This window comes from Rhincodon typus, chromosome 24, assembly GCF_021869965.1.
Source record: "Rhincodon typus isolate 14 chromosome 24, sRhiTyp1.1, whole genome shotgun sequence".
NCBI lineage: Eukaryota > Metazoa > Chordata > Chondrichthyes > Orectolobiformes > Rhincodontidae > Rhincodon > Rhincodon typus.
This window is the reverse complement of record NC_063355.1, coordinates 8488548-8503562: the sequence shown is the minus strand read 5'-3', so window position 1 is coordinate 8503562 and position 15015 is coordinate 8488548. Positions and strand designations below refer to the sequence as shown.

Below are 15015 nucleotides of genomic sequence, written 5' to 3'. Positions count from 1 at the left end.
TGCTTTTAAAATTTTTCACCCAGCCCACTGATTTATGGATAAGTCAGCTACATAAAGTGGCAATTGAGCTATAGAGACTAAGATTGGTCCACATTTCATCTTTGACCTATTTTGAACTAATGGATATCAATCCTGGTGCTATAATTTGAATTACAGATAAGGAAGAGGAAAACCAAAGTCACAAGTGCCATTCTTATTGGCTGCTACTTAATGATGCTGCTACAAAATAAAATATGATCCCCAGACAAGGACATGACTATCTCAGCTGTGACGGTTTGGGATAATCATAATTTGTGTTAACAAGGCCACTAGACAAAGAGAAGGAGGTTTACCTGCAGAATGAAACCATGCATTGCAACTCTGCACGCATTTGAAAGGAATCCCTTTATTTTTTCATGGGATGTTGGTATCACTGGCAAAGCCAGAATATGTTGCCCAACCCTAATTGTCCTTGAACTGGGTGGCTTGCCAGTGCAAGGGCAGTTGACAGTCAATCACATGGATGAGCGTTTGAAGTTTCACGTAAGCCATACCAGATAAGTATGGCAGCCTGCTCCTTCTTCTCCGATGCCCTGATAGACCCATCTTTTCAACTTGTTCTTGCCACAGGACTGATTTCTCAACATTTTTTTCTCCCCTTATCCAGTCTTTTTTCGCCCACATATGCAACTTCTAATGCTCCCATCACTTTAACAGATTGCAGTTTTCTGGCCCCAATCATTTTGCCATGAACATTAGATTATTGAACATCACTAACCCATAAGGGACGCTCCACCTTCCTTAAGTTGGTCCAGCCATTCCCAATCCATCATCGCCCTCTTCCATTTGGCTGAATGTGTCCTCTCATTTAACAATTTCTTCCTCAACTTCAGCGCGGTGGCTCAGTGGCTAACGCTGCTGCCTCACAGCACCAGGTTCAATTGCAGCCTTGGGTGACTGTGTGGAGTTTGCATGTTCTCCCTGCAATGCTCTGGTTTCCTCACACAATCCAAAAATGTGCAGGTCAGTTGGATTAGCCATGATAAATTGCCTTGTGGTGTCCAGGAATGTACAGGCTAGGTGGGTTAGTCATGGCAAATGCGGATTAATGGGGATAGGGTGGGGGAGCTGGGTCTGGTGAGATGTTCTTTGGAGGGTTTGCACAGACTTGATAGGCCAAATGGCCTCTTTCCACACTGAAGGGATTCAATGATTCTATGAACTCCACATGTCTTCCATATAAATTATGATGCTATGAGAGCCCATATAGGCTCTAGCTATGTTCTGAAGAAGGGTCATTTGACCCAAAACATTAACTCCAATTTCTTTCCAAAGATTCTGCCGGACCTGCTGAGCATTTCCAACAATTTCTGTTTTTGTATGCGGGCTCTGTGCCTACCTTTCCATAGAACATTGTTTACAGTCTCACTTAGGTTTCCATTGTCACGTTTTTCTTGTGCAGTAGAGATTGTATTGGTGACATTTTCGGCTCTCAACTCAACTGGAAACTTTGCTTCCAAATTCTGCTCTTCCATCATGTTCGCATTGTCTACCTTTGACTCTTCTGTTCCTAAACTTTGTGATCTTCATTCCTGAGGATAGGCTATCCACCAACATTCAGAATAAACTCACCACTTAACTACAATTCTTCACACCCTACTTCCTGCATGGACATTTTTTCCATTCTCAAGTTTTCTATCACTGTCATCTGTTCTAATGATGCAATTGGTAATAATTGTTCTTCAGGTAGGTCTTCCCTTTCTCCTCTATCAAAGATTTCCCCTCTCCCCACCACGGTTTACAGTTCCTTCACCAATGCCCATCCTATTTTCCACCTGTTCTGTTTCCCACAATTATGCTTTTCCTCCTTCCCCACCATCTCAGAATCACAAACCCTCTAATCTGGTTCTCCTCTCCCACTCTGACCTCTCTGCTGTCCGCCTTCTAAAATGTACCAATGACACTAATGTTAGCTCAAGAAATATCACTTCATCTTTTGATTAAGCACAGATGGTCTTCTGAACTCAACACTGAGGACTGTAAAAATTTTAGATCATACCTCTGCTGCCAGATTTTGCTTGCTATCAAATTGGTAGCTGTTGACAGTAATTCTGCATTTTCTTATTCACACCTCCTTTAGGCGTCGTTTGTTTCTTGCCCAAATTCCACTTCACTTTTGCCTTGCACTATCATCTCTTTACTCATATAATCTCTCATGCTTTGCACACAATCTCAGACCTTGTCTTTTGTTCTTTTCTTCCCTGCCCCTTTCTCAGTCTCCGTACTTGTGTAAAATTTCACACACATATAGCATTTTCTACTTCTGATTAAAATCAACCTACAACTCTACCCCTTCTCTCTCCACATATGCTGCTAGATCTTTTAAGTATTTTTTAGAACATTGTGTTTTTATTTGCAATTTCCAGAATATTCTTTTGTTTTATACAGAGTTCTCTGTTCTTTAAATTCACAGCTCCATGGTATTCTATGCCTCTCCAAATACACAGCAATTCTTTGGAACTGCATTGAAATGTTAGCTTGAGTTATTAAACTCAAATCCTGGAGTGAACCATAACCTTCTGATTCAGCTGCAAAAAAAATGTTACTGAATGAATCATTGCTACATTGAAATTATTTAAATTGCCAGTTTCCTTTTATAGAAACATATTATCAAAGCATTATTTTTAAGCAGTTCCTTCACAATGACAGGGTCTAGGCCCGAAACGTCAGCCTTCCTGCTCCTATGATGCTGCTTGGCCTGCTGTGTTCATCCAGCCCTGCACCTTGTTATCTCAGTATTCCAACTCACTTTTCTAAAGCAGAAACATGATAATTGACTCACCCATTCACACAGATGTGGCTCAGATCACTGTTAAACATGACTAATTATGTTAGAGAGAGGAAGGAAAAAGCAATTAAAAATCTGGAGTAAATAGAAAAGTCTGGACATACACAGCAGGCCTTCACCTGTATATCATTGGCTTGATAACTGTTGTAACAAGCCAGCAAACAGCACTCACCTTTAGTTTTGGCTCATCTGTTCAATCTTTATGATATTTTGCAAATTTCTGGAAGTACAAAATGAGAACACTGTAACACATCCTACCTGGCAGCTAGGTTCTGAAAGGACTGTCTAGTTTCTTAATCAGACTGATGTGTCGTGAAATTAGCAGAGCAAGATCCAAACAAACAAAATGATATCTGAGTACTCGGGTGACTGACTTAAAAAGAAGTCCAAAACAAGACTTCAAGTCCAAAGATTTTTACTGTGATAAACTGAAATCTTAACAAGCAACTAGTATTTAAAACTACAGAAGCTGTCACCCCTTTAACAGGCAAAATACCTCATGCCAGTTATTCTTCACTTCAAACTCTACACAGAATTGTAGTTTTTATACGAACCCATCCATTTTCCCAGCTTCTAACAGGTTCACTCTGCCAAATTTCACAAAGTTGTAATGCTGTATGACCACCAAAAAGGTGCTTTGCTGAGTTTCCACTGAAGATTTAAATCAACTACCAACAGTATTGCCTTCTCCAGGCGACACCAAGATGAATCTTCTGGAGTGTTTCAGATTGCCAATGTGATGCATCTTTTGACTAGTGATGGCGTTCCTTTCCTCATTTTGCCTGATAGACCACAGAAAGGTAAAACACTCCTTCTCACTGAACATGCTAGCTTCAAAGCCTTTTGCCTCAGTTTGCTTCTCCATCACACTCATTCACTTGTTTTCTACCAAAATAAAGTTTATCCACACTTAGGCAGGCTCTCTTGCTTTTATTTCAGGTGTGACCATTTTGCACCTTGCTTGGGATGAGTCTCAACCAGCCAGCCCTACCACCATGGTAACCATGCCACACAGACTTGTTGTGAAGCAGAATTCAAAATAACGTGACTCTCTTCATTAGCCTATTTTACCTTGAATTGAAGAGACAGTCCCAAAATATAATTACCTCATATAACACTGCAGTGATAACAGCAAATGGAACTTAAAATGGTGAATTAAATGTCAAATCAGGTTTAGAAGGAAAAATAAAAAGCTAACGTTTTTGAGTAGATTTGTAGCTCGAGTTGTGGATGCTGTGGGTGGTTCGCTCGCCGAGATGGTTCGTTAGTTCACAGATGTTTCATTACCCTGCTGGGTAACATCATCAATGCAGCCTCTGATGAAGCGCTGTTGTGTTTTCCCGCCTGGTATTTAAACTCTGGGGTCCATTGGAATTAGTTACCTCCTTTCCGGTTTTTCTTTGCAGTGGTGTATATATAGGGAGTAATTCTACATGTTTATTGATGGCCTTCTTGGTGGAGAACCAAGCCGCTAGAATTTCCCATGCTTGTCTCTGTTTGGACTGTCCCAGGATCTTGATGTTGTCCCAGTCGAACTGGTGGTTCTCCTTACCCGTATGAACGGAGACAAGAGAGTACCGGTACTCACTCATCTCCATTCACACAGATAAGGGAGAACCATCAGTTCGATTAGGATCTTGATGTTGTCCCAATCGAACTGGTGGTTCTCCTTACCTGTATGAATGGAGATGAGTGAGTACCGGTACTCACTCGTCTCCATTCATACGGGTAAGGAGAACCACCAGTTCGATTGGGACAACACCAAGATCCTAGGACAAGCCAAACAGAGACAAGCATGGGAAGTTCTAGAGCTTGGTTCTCCACCAAGAAGGCCATCAATAAACACGTAGAATTAGACCCTATATATACTGCGAAGAAAAACCGGAAATGAGGTAACTAATTCCAACAGACCCCAGAGTTTAAATACCAGGTGGGAAAACACCACAGCGCTTCATCAGAGGCTGCACTGATGATGTTACCCAGCAGGGTAATGAAACCTCTGCGAACAAATGAACCAGCTCAGCAAGCGAACCAACCACAAAAACAAAAAGCAGTGGAAAAAAGAATATTCAGACTTGAAATGAAACGAAATTATCAAGTATGGACTTAACAAGCCAAATGGATCCCTTCTGCACCATAATGCATTTGTGATGCTACAGCAAAATAAGAAGAATTTATTCAAAACACTCAAATAATTAAAACCGAAAGAAAGAACAAAACACCATACTTGTAATAGTTAAATTTGTGGGTCAAAGTGGTCAAGTGATAGCAATTAACATGTAAGTTAAGTCGCCATAGTCCTACTGGACCACAGAGCTGCTCTCTCAGTGGTGGTGAGACTCAGTGGTTTTTGGAGGGTCACCATGCTACAAACTAGGGGAGGGGTTAAGGAGGAGAGTCCTTCATGGTAACTTCAGCCAGCGCGGGAATTGAATCCACACTGTTGGCAAAACTCTGCATCACAAGCCAGCCATCCAGCCAAGTGACCTAACACATCACACTCTTAGATGTGTACTTAGTCAGAAGTAGACAACTCCAATCTTTTTGCCACATGTTTATTTTTATCTGCCATGCAAGTAAAGCATACTTAATACAGGCAGTGAGTATAAGGAGAGCTAGAAGTCAAGATTCTGTTTCTGTGGAGTGATACATTCTGACAGCAATGTTTCATTTTCTGTATTTAATCGTGCATCTGCACTTGCCTGACACTGCATTTGCACAATCATAAAAGTGAGCACTATCAGCCTCAAATTATTTTGTAAAGTTATTTTTGGTCATTGTTTAGGTATTCATCCTGGTCAGAACTGGCAATGGGCAACCAACCAAAGCAAAATGAGATGGGGAGGGAAACTGCAAACAGATAAGAATGAAATCCATTTGTACAGAGATGCTCATTCAGCTCAGATTTTCAGCATCCAGACTATATTAACTACCTTCCTGCATTTAAACTGAAGGACACATTTTTTGTAGGACTAAGGTTCCACACACTAGCATGAGGTTGCCAGAATCAATGTATCCTACTGGATCAAAGCTGATTTCTCCAAAATCAGAACTTAACAAGGCTAGTGTACAGATTCAAAAATAGAATGCTAGAACACAGAGATAAATAAAAGACTTAAATTACTATGGGTGAAAAAAAAACATTTTCTCTCAGCAAGTAGTTAGGATGTGGAATATGTTACGAACCAGACCAGAACCACCCCCCCCTCAAAGAATGGTAAGGAGACAGCCTAAACCCTAACTTTTATATTTATTTAAAGGCAAGTGTAAGGTGCTGTATTCCAGATGTGATTTGATTGGTCCACCACTAGGTTTTAATCAAAACATATTTTATTCTGACAATACAGTTAAAATACAAAAAAGGGCATAACCTTAACGCTATTGAAATACTTAGCAAAATAATGTGACATTTAACCACTCATCATCAACTGTTCCAATATAGGGAGCATCCCATTAAGACACTCTTTGCCAAAAATGCAATCCAGCTAAACAGTTATGGTTCTCATTTCTGAAGAAGGGTCTCGACCCGAAACGTCAGCTTTCCTGCTCCTCTAATGCTGCTTGGCCTGCTGTGATCGTCCAGCTCTACACTTTGTTATCGCATGGTTCTCATGTGTGGTCTCTCTCCAGCCAGAAGAAAGAAACTATCTGCTCCTTTTGATTTTAAAAGGGAAGCCTTGGAGTCTAAGATTTCATTCTAACACCCAGTAACTCAAGCTTTTAGCTCAGCAGCCAGCAGAAACATTCTCACTAACCAAAAGCAAAACTAAAAACCTTCCTGGGTCACTATCTGAGCCCTGACCCTGCCAACTCATGATTCTTTTGTCTGCTTTATAAAAAAAATAGGAAGAACTCAAAAGCTGTCTGAAGTAGACATTTCAACACCATTATGGCAACACCTCTCTGCAACAGAAACAGAACAGAACAGAGTTCTCCAAGGCACAGTTCCATCACAAATGCACAGCCTGGAAGTTATTGAGGCATTCAAGAGAACATTCAAAGATTATTTGGATATACATAGGATGCAAGGGTATGGGGAAAATGTAGGAGATTGGCTTGAAGAGCAGGTGCATGCACTGAGGGCTGAATGGCCTCCTTCTGTGCTGTAACTCTTCAGTGATTCTGCAAAATAAAAAAACTGCTGATCACTTCAGTATTCCAACGAGGACATGAGGAAGACCAAATTGGACATTAAAATCTGGGCACAGAAAAGAAATAATGAAAAGTTTCCATATATTTAAAAACACCAAATTTAAGTATTACTCCTTAAAATTTTGCTTATGTTACTGATCGACTCAAACTAATTCACAGGGATAATTATTTTGGCATCTCAAACTTTAATTGAAGAGGTCTTGCGCAATAACTTTCTAAATTGGTTATGGATCTCATCTTACAGTTCAAACATTTTGCTATTATAAGCAGCAGAAAATTCACTTCAATACTGCTTAAACCAATGAAATAAGAAACAAACTAACACATGGAGTGTACTGTATAGCCACTCAAAAGTTGCCCTTTAAGTGAGTTAGTGTGTCAGGGAAAAAGTAAGATAATGATCCTCCATAAACGAACAACAATTTGCATTTATATAGCACATTTAAAGTAGCAAAATATCCCAAGGCGTTTAAGACAAGATAAATAAACCTTAGCCCCCAAGCCATAGAAAGAGCTGTCAGGACAGATTAAACCAAAATGATTGCTCAAAAGAGGTAGGTTTTAAGTAGTGTCCTAAAAGGAGACAAGCAAAATAGTGGAGCAATTATAATGACAGATTTACAAAAATGTCAAAACTGGAGGAACACAAGCAATCTTGTAGCTAGAGAATTTTAGTGGTAGGGAAGAACTAGATGGATTTCAAAACAAAATGAAGAATTCAAAATTGAGGCAGTTGAATCAAGAGGTGCTGCAAAATTAGCAAAAGGATAGTTGGTGAATGAGACTTGGTGCAAGATGAGGGCAAGAATCTTTGGTGTGCAAAAGGTTGGTTGAAAATTGTGAAGCCTGCATTGAAATGAAAAATTCATAAACTCTCTTCCCAAATGCCTTCAAGCACCTCCATAATTTACAGCCAAAATGTTGACTGTATCTGCCTCAATCACTAATTCTGGAAGTAAATTCCATAGGCTCACAACTTGCTCTGAGAACAGGTTTTTTTTATTGTCTGTGATCTTGTGTTTACAGCTTCTTGTCCTGGATCCCTCAACTTTTAGAAACAGCGTGGTTCTATCACAACATAATCCACATCATTATAGTTTTAAAAACCCATTTTATTCATGTCACTTCTCTCATTTGCATTTCCTCCAACTGGACAGCAGCAGAGCTGTGATGCAGTGCAAAATTCACCTGGAAACACTGAATTACGTTTCTGAGGACAACATCTCAAGACAGGGAGAATCTTATGCGACAAATGTTAAGTTGCCTACATTAAAAAAGTTTACCATGACAGAATGCAACATGTCAAACCACTGAAGATAATGCATTATCTTTTTAAAAGTTTTTTTTAAAAATAATTGAAATCAATTGTTTTGGCCCTTCTAGAGAGCAACTAACCAGTCTACTGATCCCACAAGCAGATTCTATTTTTCTTATTTATCACCGTAATATTTCTCAATATTCCACAAGTGCCATCTTGAATACACATGACTCAAAAGATGGCTACTTCATTACAACAGCCTTTCGTTGTGGAACAGCCATCGATTCACAAAATGCCCACAGTACTCACAAATCTTTGATCAATGATCACAATCCACAGAATTGAGGCTGACTAATACTGCAAGAGGTCTGACTGTCAGGAAACATGACCTTTTATTGAACATAATCTTTTAACTATACAAAGGACGACAGCTTTTGAGGTTTCAACATAGCACCATCTCTCAGTAAGTACGGCATTCATGTGCCGTGATATCATTAATTCTGTAGATATTCTTATTTACATATTAATACTACACCTTCGCACTACATTTTTGCCCAATCCCTTCCCCATCATTACCAAGTCTCCAGCTCTATTCAATATGTTTATATTATCCAGCTGTGATCTCAAGTAGCTTCATCACTAATATCGCACCCAAGAGAATCTTCAGATTAATGCTGGACATACTCTTGATGTCATATATGAAATATCAATGTCGAACTAAACAGCCACAAGGACATTACGGGGGTGGGGTTGGAGAGAGGGGGAGACGGAGAGAAATTTAATAACTTTACATTATCAACTCATTGGTTCTCTATCATCGAATGCTACCTGATGTACACAGTGCACTAAACTTTGCTTTTATTTTCATTTGTTGGCATCTGCCTGTATTTATTTTTGTTTCACGATTAAGATCATTTAAATAATTACAGTTTGAATAAAACCACAAATTCTCTCTTGTCTGCATCAGGTCTTCACTAGGCCAGTCACCCTCTTGCTGTTTCCTATGTTCCCGTGCTTAAAACATTTGTTCACATTTCCTTTAAATGATGCAGCACAAATTATTTTGCTAACCCTGTGCTACACCCTTTGCCTTTTCCACTCTACTTACTGCAGGCAGCAAAGCCTAACCCATTCAGCTTTGTTATCTGAATTATTAATACAGATTAGAAACAGCAGAGTTCCAGTGATTGATTCTAGTGTGACCTCACTTAACATCACACCAATCCAAAATAGTCATTCATAAGCACTTTCCTTTTGACCTTCCTTGGTTCTGGATTGATATCTATTCAAGCTTATGAAGTAGGTCCTTATCAACATACCTATTCCTCCAGTTTTTATGACTATCCTTCAGTAGATGCAAGACACATGATTGTTTCAAATGATGCATGTTTAATAACTTGTACAGAATGCACAAAAAGACTCTTGCATTAGAAGTAACATGATTGTAGCAAGCCAGTCACTACAATAGTACAAGGGTACAATAAGCATTTTTTAAACATCTCTCTTTTTATAAAAAAAATTGAATGCACTTTCATTTGCAGTTACAACTTACACAAATTACCCTATATATGTGTTCACAAAGAATACTTTAATTCGTGAACAAAACTGTTAAGTCTAGTTTGTTACACTTTTGTCATCTGTGCACATGCATTGTACAGTGTTTAAATCATGGCATTCTAATGGATGTCATTTGCTGTTCCACTGGTATGCTTGTTCCTAGGGTAATGGTCCTTCTCTGGGGAGTGGAGTTCCCATAGTGAGTGTTCTTACTGTGGTAACTGTTCCTGCTGATCCATCTCCGTTGCTGAGATTGATGTCATCCCATACTCTTAGCCAGCTGTGAACAGTCAACGGTGACAAGATAAAAAGTTCCTTTGAGAATGAGGAGATTTGCCCCAGGCCTCATCCGTTGCTCGTCTGGGATGTCAAACGTTGTATGTGGCTGCTCAGCTTAATGTTCATTAAAAACCTTGCTGATGTGGTCCTCTCTCTCATTGCTCATTGTTTTTAATAAATTCTGTTGCTATCTAATAGTTTTGCCACAGAGTGGAAAATATGTAAATTCTGTCTCATATTGCCTTTAAATTCCCCACCATTATGTGAAAAATGCACAACCATTTTGACTCAATGATTCAAAGTTGCAGACCTTTCTTAAAAAAATACTTGTTCCTCACTGTTTCTTTCACTTGCAGTCTCTCTTACAACTCGAACATCCATACATTTTCAGACGCATCATCCTTGTTTCAAGTGATGTGCACTTAATGGTTCCACGGACTGCTCACAAAAGGTACTTACAGAGATAATGGCAAGTCAGCCAGTTCATTAAGGGCAAAATTGCATTTCTCCAAACAGTGATAATACATTATCACTTCAACAGTTTTCTTGGGCTGCTTCATTGCAACAATTTACTTTTTATAAAAGTGATTTGAGGAGAATGTTTACTACATAAACATACATGACCCATAACCCACAAAAACAAAATGTTAAGTAGTATTTACATTTTCATGAACTGCGTTGAAATCCATCCTCTAAGGAATATTGCTAACCAATAGTACCAAGTTTTAACCTTTGCAGGAAATGAAATAAAACCCCTTCCAGTTTAAATTTACTTCAGTAAGATAAAGTATTGGGGCTGATTTGTTACAACCTCTATGAAAATTCTATTTTTTCATTATGATGAGAACAATGTAGTATTGTTTCATGAGTCTGCTACACACAACTACTTCTCCACAGGAATTTTTAAAAAATTCCAACCCCAAACCAGCTCAAGTAACGTTAATGCCTGTCCTTTGGTTTTGCATTTAAATTGCTTAATTGCACATTATTTATGAGAGCAGCATTTCAAAAACATGGATCATGCAACTCCTCAATATTTTCTCCAATAGACACAAATTCGGATTCCTTTGGATATTATCAGTCCATCACACAAAAAAAAGGGTCTAGGCCTGAAACATCAGCCTTCCTGCTCCTCTGATGCTGCTTGGCCTGCTGTGTTCATCCAGCTCTATACCTTGTTTTCTCAACACTTGGTGAGTATCTGTTTCATGCAAGCAGAAGTACCCAGCTTGAGACTTTTTACCATGGTCTAAACTTCTCCTTCAACTTGCCTCAAGAGACTCAGAAGTGAAATACAGACCAGATTATAAAACAACAGTGTCAATGGTAAACAAGCAGAGAATAATAGTGAATCTACCACACCATCATAGAAATGTATTATAGATGATTTTTTAAAAGTCAATTTCACATGGAAGGTGGGCATCACTGACAAGATTAACATTTGCCGCCCATCCCCAATCTTCCTTGAATTAAGGGTTTGCTAGGCCTGTTTCAAAAGGCAGTTAAGAGTCAACCACATTGTTACGTATGTCTGGAGTCATATGTAGGCCAGACTAGATAAATACAGGACATTGTCATAAAAATTCATCTTGTTCACCAATCAATAATGGTTAGCACAATTACCATTATGGAGGCTAGTTTTACATTCCAGATTTATTAATTGAATTTAAATTCCATTATGGTGGAATCTGAATCAAGCTCCGTGACATTAGTTTGGACTTCTGGATTACTAATCCAGTTATTACCACTATGGAATCCTCCCCTCATCTCTATACTGCACTAAACTGCTTCATAGAGTGATATTTGATTAAATGAGCTAACTTAGACAGGGAATCCCAATTTACAAGTCTGTATGCCACACTACATGTACAAAGCAGTGATAAAATTCAAAAGTGATCCATCCATTGCTTATAAAGGACTGGTCATGTTCTAACGATGGGGTAAAGCACTCTTTCTGCATTTCTGTGAAATTCAATCTCTAATGAAATACACAAAGTTTACCTGGAGTTTAAATAACAGTGGATAAATAACACTGTAGATCTCTAAACCATTAGACTTATCCTTGAATGCAGACAAACTTCTTCCTTTCCCGATCCAATGTGTAGTCCAGTTGGTCAATTTCTTATCAATCCCAAAATTGGCGTTCTTCTTGGAAACTCAGATGTGCAAAACATTCCAAAATCCTTTCTCAAATTTCAACTGATATGGACCATCAGAAAACCCTCTCAATACCTCCTCAAACTGTTTGAATAGACTCATAAGACATGACTTGAGGACAATAAATCATATATTGAAGCTTGTGAAGGAAAAGATTAGGCCAAACATCATGAAAGAGGACATTTCTATTACATCCATAAATTAGACTCCAGAGACCTTTTTTGTTCCATGCCTTTGGTGCCACTATCAATTAGTCAGCAACTTGCTCAATACAGCTGCTGTGAAGCTTCAAATAGAGCTTTTGTTCATTTATAATCTCGCTGCTTTGCCACACAGCATCAGTTGACACGCTGGCTCAGGACCAACAGATCTGGATACCTGAGGGTAATCTGTATAATCTGATTGGGATTGGGCTTCATTTTGGTAACTGAAGATCTGTTGAGCTAATGACTGGAGCACTGAAAATGAGCACATACTGCTTTCATTGCTCTGCAGCATGGAAAGGAGTTGGGGGCAGGACTGGGTGGATATAGTAAAGGGACTTATGGTAATTCTAATTCAGCAAACTTCCACTCAAATAGTTTACACAGCTCAAGTAATATAGCAAAATGTTTTATCTCAAATCAGTGGTTTGAGGGAGTGGTGAACAATTGAGCTGCGAGGCTGTTTTTGGCAACCTATTGCATGATACAATGTTTCATCCGTATTTCATTCAAATGCATAATTAAATGGATTTCACTGTATTTCTTCACACCATGGAATATCAAATGTTGTTACAAAGTTCCCAGGCACTGTGGTTGAGTCTAGAACTTAGTACTTGCTTAAGAAACAATCAGAAACTGTTTGATGGGATCAAACGGATTGAAAGGGGTTTATCCATCCAAATTTTATATTCTGATTTTATAAAGCATAGATTTTTAATCTGTGCAGACTGTTTCAGTATTACTTGTGCATTCTTAAAATAAATGCAGAAAAGTTCTCAAGCAATTCCCCATGACAAATACTGGACTATTTCAACATTACATTTGATAACCTTAAATTGCAGTTACAATCTAGGGCTTTATGTAGCTTTTAAAATATTAACCATAGACTTTTTTTAACCCAAGTATTGCAGGGTGCATCGCATGTAGCCATACATTTCACAAGTGATAACAGCTGGAATCTAGTGTCAGTTTGACCTTTAAGTAGTAACAGAAAGTAGCTAGACCCAGTTGGATATGCATGTAGCATTGATACCAACTATCGATTTCAAGCTGGCTAATGTAAAAACCAAACTCATCAGCCTGTAAACTCAGCAAGCAAATTGCCCAGCGGGAATAATTGCCCAGCATTTAACTGCTTCTTAAAGAAGTTCAAGGTCATCCTTTTTTAAACAAGTATTTTTTAGGCTATGGGCTTAGCTGTAGCCAGTTTTAATTCTCCATTCCTAGCTGCCCTTGAGAAAGTGGTGCTAGGTCTTCAAGTCGCTCCAGTCCACATGCATAAGGTATTCCCACAATTCTACACAGAAGTCCACTCCACCTGTCAGTCACTAGTTCCAAATTGTGTCCCTTTGTCCTTTGAAGTAATACTCATGATCTAATATTTCTTTATATCATTTGCTATCTCTATAAAATCACCTTTCAGTTAATAAAAAACAAAAGAACTGCAGATGCTGTAAATCAGGACAAAAACAGAAGTTGCTGGAAAAGCTCAGCAGGTGTGGCAGCATCTGTGAAGAAAAAAAGCAGAGTTAACGTTTCCGGTCCAGTGACCCTTCCTCATCTTTTTGATGCTAAAATGTCCAAATATCTCTATCTCTACATATAATCCTTCATCAAATGTTATGGATCAGCTCTGAGCTCTTCACTAGAAAATCTTCTTTGTGACTCCATGTTCAGAACTGGGCACAGTGCTCAAGGCAGGTTCTAGGAAGAGCAAGACTGATTGAGCATAGGTCTCTCAACCATATTCTCTTCCTTTTGCTTTATAGTTCATTCTAGTTGGTTTTTGGATTGATGCTCCACGTTGAATGAACATGGTGATTCGGTTAATAAAAACTCTTAGTCTTCTGTTAACTTAGGTATTTTAAAAACCTTTGCACAGTATGCATATCATCCTTTTCTTTCCCATATTCAGCAGTTTACACATTCCCATAATACATTCTAAACTATTAATCATAACATTTATGTTTTGTCCAATTATTTTTGGAACTTGTATGTTACAAAAAACTAGAACTTCTAGTTTTGTTCTTTCTGAAAACTCAACTTATTTGCATTGAACAGGTTTCAAAATCATTGCTGTAAATTAGAAACAACAAATATTACCAACATTGATCACTGGTGGCACCCACACAAGACTCCGCAAGTACCTGGTCCTTCAAAGCATGAACTAGCATCTTATGAATTCCAGATGTAATCCCAAAATCCTCACTGCTACATGCAAAGTTACAACAGACAACTCCTACTAACAGCTGGGTATCAACCTGAAGACATCTGCGTGCCTGACCGATGGTGCAGTGTGAAGAATCTGGGTAGCCTTCTATGGATGCAAATCTGGTGCTCGCCTGTGAATGTCATAGCACGGTGTCAGGCTGGATACCTGTCCGTGGATACCACACCGGGTGTGCTAGGCTGGTTGCCTGTCATTGGGTGCAGCATCTGGGTGTAGTACCTAGATGCACATCAGTGGGTGTCTGTCTGTGGGCAAAGCACCTGGCTGGAGTAGCTGGGTTCCTGCCTGTGGTGCAGTATCTGGATGCTTACCCGTAAATACCATGTCATGCTGTCAAGTTGGCCCATCCTTC

The 15015-nt window shown here is 39.0% G+C and overlaps 1 protein-coding gene across 2 annotated transcripts in view; it reads right to left on the bottom strand.

Moving 5' to 3' along the window:
* Positions 1-15015, bottom strand: part of LOC109912215 (oxysterol-binding protein 2-like) — a 318882-nt gene that overhangs the window by 303448 nt on the left and 419 nt on the right. The gene's annotated exons all lie outside the window — the stretch shown is intronic.